The sequence below is a fragment of the Euleptes europaea genome, chromosome 6 (genome assembly GCF_029931775.1).
Source record: "Euleptes europaea isolate rEulEur1 chromosome 6, rEulEur1.hap1, whole genome shotgun sequence".
In the NCBI taxonomy this organism is placed as follows: domain Eukaryota; kingdom Metazoa; phylum Chordata; class Lepidosauria; order Squamata; family Sphaerodactylidae; genus Euleptes; species Euleptes europaea.
In genome coordinates this window covers 58,756,237-58,762,648 of record NC_079317.1, presented here as the reverse complement: position 1 = coordinate 58,762,648, position 6,412 = coordinate 58,756,237, and the positions used below count along the sequence as shown (strand labels likewise).

The 6,412-nt window shown below is 43.5% G+C and overlaps 1 pseudogene; it reads left to right on the top strand.

Moving 5' to 3' along the window:
* Positions 1 to 1,345: 1,345 nt before the first annotated feature.
* Positions 1,346 to 1,442, top strand: LOC130479841 (U6 spliceosomal RNA; annotated as a pseudogene).
* Positions 1,443 to 6,412: the final 4,970 nt, after the last annotated feature.

The window sequence follows — 6,412 nt, the reverse complement described above, 5'->3', positions numbered from 1 at the left end:
ACAAAAATACTTGCAAAGCAACAATAAATCTGCCTTTATGTGCTTCAAATCCATGTAGTATTCATTGTCCCTCTTCCTTGCACTCTGCTGCATCCCTGCATGCTCATATTTCTGACTACCCTGTAGGCAGTTTGGATCTGTTATTCTCCCTTTCCCCCATCTTGTGCCTTTGTTTCTTTCTCATGTGGGATTTTGTGGCTTGTTTCACACTGGCTCAGTTTTTAGCAGCAGGTCTTGTTTCAAATCTTTACTTTAAATCAATTCCTATCACAAAAGCTTGCATTGTGGATATGGCTTTTTCTTCCTTTCAGTGTCTCTTTGTTCTATAACTGGATCTGTTTTGCAAAGTATCATATTATTTTTACACAGTGTTAGCTCTGAAAAAGGGATTGACTCTTTGCTTGCTGTCAATGTGTTTTTCCAAATTGAAGGGCCTTTCCCATACAGAGTTCAACAGCTAGCGTGTTACTTGCACTACTAGCCAATGACTGTGGTGAGTTGATTGATGCAGGATGGAGTGGGGTGGGCCTGGTCTTGCATTCAGGCCAGGGAGTAGGGTTGCCAAACTCCAGGTACTAGCTGAAGATCTCCTGCTATTACAACTGATCTCCAGCCAATAGAGATCAGTTCACCTGGAGAAAATGGCCATTTTGGCAATTAGACTGTATGGCATTGAAGTCCCTCCCCTCCTGAAACCCCGCCCTCCTCAGGCTCCACCCTAAAAATCTCCCACTGGTGGCAAAGAGGGACCTGGCAACCCTACCAGGGAGTGAACTGAGAACTGAGCCAGGAAACTGGAAAGGCAGGTAAATGATGGTGTGGGGCAGAACTAAGCTTTACATGTAAATGTATGTAATGAAACCTGGAGAGAGATACAGTAGAAAAGTGGTGGATAGGGAAAAGGTAAGAACAGTAGCAGAATGGAAAAATCCAGGAGGATTTTACCTGCTTTTACTGCATTGTCTCAACCAACAGGATGAACGGTGCCATCCTCAGTTACACCTCTCTAAGTCAACGGAAGCATTGCACTGTTTGTCCTGTTGGTTGAGTCCCTGTTCAAGAGCCCTGATGCCTTCAAGTTTATGCTAGAGGGAGCCAGGGGATTCCCTTGTGCTGGGGGCAGTTCTTTTTTAAAAGCAGTAGGTAGTTGAGGGGAGTGGGTGTAAAGCTTCTGTAGAAAATAAATTAGGGACCGAGGGTAAAAATGGGAGGGGAAAAGTAGGCATGGGCAGGACTTTCAGACTGATGATACAACCATCTTTCAGTAGATGTCCAATGTGACATTAGCATTTATGTCTTCCTCGCACTGCACCCAAAGACCTGCAATAATCACACTCTTTCACACTTGCTTCTGCAGCACATTTACTAAAATGACACATAGAAGATTCGCATGACTTCTGTGCATGGGTGACCTGCAACTTCTTGAAGCATTCCATATTTTTTATTGAGGAAAAGTGTATCATTGGCTGCTAGACAGAATAACTAAATAGGATTTCTGGGCTCAGAAGCAGTATGCCTATGAGTAATAGTTGCAGGGTTTTGTTGCAGACGTAGTAGGGAAAGTCTATTGCCTTCATGCTCTGCTGATAGACCTCTTAGATGAATCTTGTTGATTTCTAGGAAACAGGATGCTGGACTAGGTGGACCTTTCATCTGATGCAACAGAGCTTTCCTCTGTGTTCCCATGGGGACAGGAATCAATATTTGCTAGCAAGTTTTAGCTAGAGGTATTAATATTCCTGTAATGAACACCCATTGGGACACCACAATTCGATTACTTCCGTCACTACTGTGTAACTCTTATACGAATACATGAGAGAATCTGGAATTTGAGAGTAAAGCACCATGCACTGATGGATCAATTGGGCCTCTTGAGAGAAATCCCAGGAGCTCATAAATAAAAAACCATGAGCCTTGTCTTTACAAAGCTAGCCACAACCATCCCTGTCCCCAGATCCCACCAGTTGCCCCACTGCCAGCTTCAGGCTGTCCAGTGCAGACAAACAAACGTAAGCATTGTGTGCTATCTGATGGAAGGGATGAGAGCTCTCTTCTCACCCTCTTGGTCTGACCTGAAAATCCCCATTTTGATTTTGCTTCTCCATTGTATGAATCAAATATACGGGTCTTTATTTCATCACACTCATTTTGCGGGGAATTTCATTCATCTCTCTCTGGTGGCTTTTGAGAACATCCTCAGGATTCAGGAATAATCAGGCAAGGGAGCAGCCAGCTAAGAGAAAGCAGCTGGATACATGACTGGCAACCTGGAGAGGTGGAGGCCAAGATCCAATGGCTACAACCAACTTAACTTCTACATCCACGCCTGCCAAGAGTTTCTTCACCTTAGATGATGTTAACAACCCCTCATTATCACAGAAAAGAAGAGTGATGCACAAATCCCTAATACCATGAAAGGTACTGCATTCTAGAAAGCAACGCTCCAAAGTTTCTCTCTGTCGAGGAGCACAGTCACGAAGTCTATCATAAGGCACTTTGCATTTGACTTTGTATTTCTTGAGATATTACTTGTATTACTTGAGAAGGGATAGAGTTTAAAGATCCGATGGTAATGTTCGCATATTAAAAATAATTAATGAGTTTGTGCTTAAATTACAGAAGGTCAACTGGCAATATTGGAGGAGGAAAGGATTAAACAGAAAAATTCAGGAAAGATGTGACTTTCCTAAATCTGTTATGTGCACATTTGAGTGCTTTGAAGGACATGGCATGACATCAAGTGTTTCAAAAGATTCACAAGACAATGGGCAATTGTGTGTGGCGGTTCTTGAAGCTGTTATCTTTATTGAAGCCTGCTGACAAATTTATTACCAAGCCTTCCTCCTATATATGTCAAATGTCCACAGTGTAATTATCTGATAGGGAAACAGAGGGAGCAGGGAAATGGCTGTGGCCCTTTGCTGTGACTGAAAACCTTTCATTAGTCTGAACGGATTGCTACAGGATCTCACTGAGTGAAGAAAAAGCCATGGGACATACCACCTCAGTGGGAACTAGTTGAGCCTGGTCAAACCAAGCAGCAGATTGAGTAGCAGAATGGGCTGTGCAACTGCAAATGGAAAAACGTGTATTTTAATGCTGCTCTTTAAAAATCCTCTGAAATTAAAAACAATAGCATACCAGAGAGAAAGGTTCTACCTCAGCCCTTTCCATGATGGAAGAGTTTTTCACTTACTTGCTATTAATACAGAGGAACTTGGGAAAATGTGACCCCACACTTGTGGTCTGATATGGTACAGTTGATTTATCACTTCAGCACTGTACCCCTAGCACCATCTTATTAAGAATGCCAGCCTCCAGGTGGGTGCTGGGGATCCCCCAGAATTATTTATGTGCAGCCTATTTCCAGACTACAGAGATCTGTTCCCCTGGAGAAACTGGATGCTTTGCAGGATGGACTGTATGGCATTGTACCCCACTGAGTTCCCTGTCCTCCTCAGGCTCCACACACAAATCTCCAGCAGTTTGCCCACCTGGATCTGGCAACCCTACCCCCTCAGTGGTCAGGGGGGATCTGACAACCCTACATCACATTCAGCTGCACATGTAGACCAGGCCTCAGCCAACTCAGTGGAAGGTGTGCTGAAATTATGAGATGTATGCATTTATAGGTCCCTCTTCTCCACCGGTGGGAAGTTTTGGGGGCAGAACCTGAGGAGAGAGAATTTGGGGAGGGGAGGGACTTCAATGCCATAGAGTTCAATTGCCAAAGCGGCCATTTTCTCCAGGGGAACCGATCTCTCTCGGCTGGAGATCAGTTGTAATAGCAGGAAATCTCCAGCTATTACCTGGAGGTTGGCAACCCTAATGTATATAGGGCAATGCATATGGAAGGCAGGGATGTGTGGAGGGTAAAGGGGGTCAGCTGCTGGAAGGGCCCACAAGGCTGAAGGCCCCCAGTGTCAATGGACAAGCAAGGTTATACCTGTCCAGCCTTTGACATTCAGGGAAGTGGATGACAGAGTCAAATAGGAAACCTATTTGCCTGTCTAGTGAATTGGCATTCATGGATATTAATGAATGAATTTTCATTAAATATTAAACAATGGCTGCTGTCCTAAGACCACTTTCCCATTGCATAAAATGGGACATACTTCTGAATAGACCGGTTTAGGACTGCCCTCTCTAGAATACATTTATTATGCTCATGTGCTTGGTTATCTGCTGACAGCATTTGAGGTGGAGGAGGGGAGTGCAGGAGAGAAGAGATATCAGCCAGATACCTCTGGGAAGCCCACAAACAGCACATGAAGGCATCTTCTCCATCTTATGAAACAAGCATCTGTATTAAAGGTATATTGTCTCTGGATGTGGAAGTTCTGTTTAACTGCCATGGCTTATAGCTGTTGGCAGACCTACCCTCTATAACTTTGTGAAAACCTTTTAAAAAAGTGATCCAAGTTAATGCCCATCACTACATTCTGTGGTAGTGAATGCCGTAAGTTAAAATTATGTGTTGTACTTCTGTATACCCCTTCCGAAACCTACTGCAATCAATTTCATTGGCTCACACCTAGTTATAGTAGTATGATGGAGGGAGAAAAATAATCTCTCTCTCCATATGCTCCATATCATTCATAATATATTTTTGTTCTAAACCCCTTCATTTCCCATTCAGCATATAGGAGGTAGCAATGATGGCAGTTCAATTTAAAGAACATAATCCATGTCCTACAGATTTGTGAAGAAGAGAGCGGTATGACAGCAAGTCATACATTGTTGAATCATCCCTGAAGAAGCTCATGAAATTTAGGAAACAGCAGTACATTGTCCGATTTAGTCAAGACTTTAGAAACCTTTGGTGGAACAACTTCAGTCGCAGAGTCACTGTTTGTAGAAATATCAAGCCAAAAAAGCAGGGACATACTAAGATTCCCCCCCCCTTTATTCTGATGATCTTGAGATGGAGAAAGAAATCAGGGAAACAGACAAAAGAACATTGTGTCAACGGATGACATTGATTATGCCCTTCTAAAGTTAGATATCTAACCAGCTCCTTGACACCCCTCAGTATTGAATCAAGGGGCACCTCATTTGTTAGCGTCATAAATCAGAACCACTGATCATATCTAGAAATTTGTTTTCATTATCAAAACCTGAATGTACCTTTTGTAGGGTTACCAACCTCCAGGTGGTAGCTGGAGATCTCCTGCTATTATAACTGATCTCCAGGCGATAGAAATCAGTTCCCCTGGAGAAAATGGCCGCTTTGGCAATTGGAAGCTAAGGCATTGAAGTCCCTCCCCTCTCCAAACCCTCCCCTCCTCAGACCCCACCCCCAAAATCTCCAGGTATTTCCCAACCCAGAGCTGGCAACCCTAACCTTTTGACAGCCAATGGCGGCCTTCTCTTATCCCAAACACATGGCACATACCTTTCAATTTCCTGATGCACTGGGAGAGAAGGCAGGGTGGGGCATGTCAGGAAGTGGAGAAGATTAGGAAAGGAGTGAGTGGAAGGCCAATTGGCTGGGCAGCCTGTAACATAGTTCTCCAGTGGCACCTTGAAGACTAACAACATTAATTTCAATATGAGCTTTTGTGAGTCATTTCTTCAGATATGTGTGAGCTGTTACTCATATGAACACCTATGTTGCTGCTTTATACTGAATCAGACCATTGGTACATCAAGGTCAGTATTGTTTACTCACACTGGCAGTGACTCTCCAGGATCTCAGACAGTTGTCTTTCATATCACCTACTACATGATCCTTAACTTGAAATGCCTGGGATTGACCTGGGAATGCCATGTAGAGATACTCATAGCCCTTCTTTTGAAAACCCATGAAAGCTCATATTGAAATAAATGTTGTTAGTCTTTGAGGTCCCACTGGACTTTAGCATCATTCAGCCTTTAACAGAAATCAGAGATGCAGAAATTGGCAAGGGAAACGTTCCTTGGCATGGGACTAAATTTCCCCTCTGATAACTGCTACAGCTCAAATTTCTGTTAAAGGTACAGCTACAGGAACCTGTTGAAAAGTTGGCAGTCCTGGAAAGACTTTACAACTGCCTTCTCTTCTCTCACATTCAGGGATTTAATGACCTGATAGAAGATAAGAGGTCATTTGTGTGTGTATAAAGTACAGTCAAGTCGCAGCTGACTGATGATGACCCCGTAGGGTTTTCAAGGCAAGAGACTTATAGAGGTGGCTTGTGATTGCCTTCATACTAGTGACCCTGGTATTATTTGGTGGACTGCCATCTAACTACTAACCAGGGCTGACCCTGCTTAGCTCCTGAGATCTGACAAGATCAGGCTAGCCTGGGCCATCCAGGTGATGGCAAGAGGTGACATAAGGATGAGAAATGACAGCCCTAATAATGGAGGAGGTATAATCTTGTTGGGTGGTGTAATACTTGTGTTTGCAGGGTGTTTTTTTTAAAAAAAA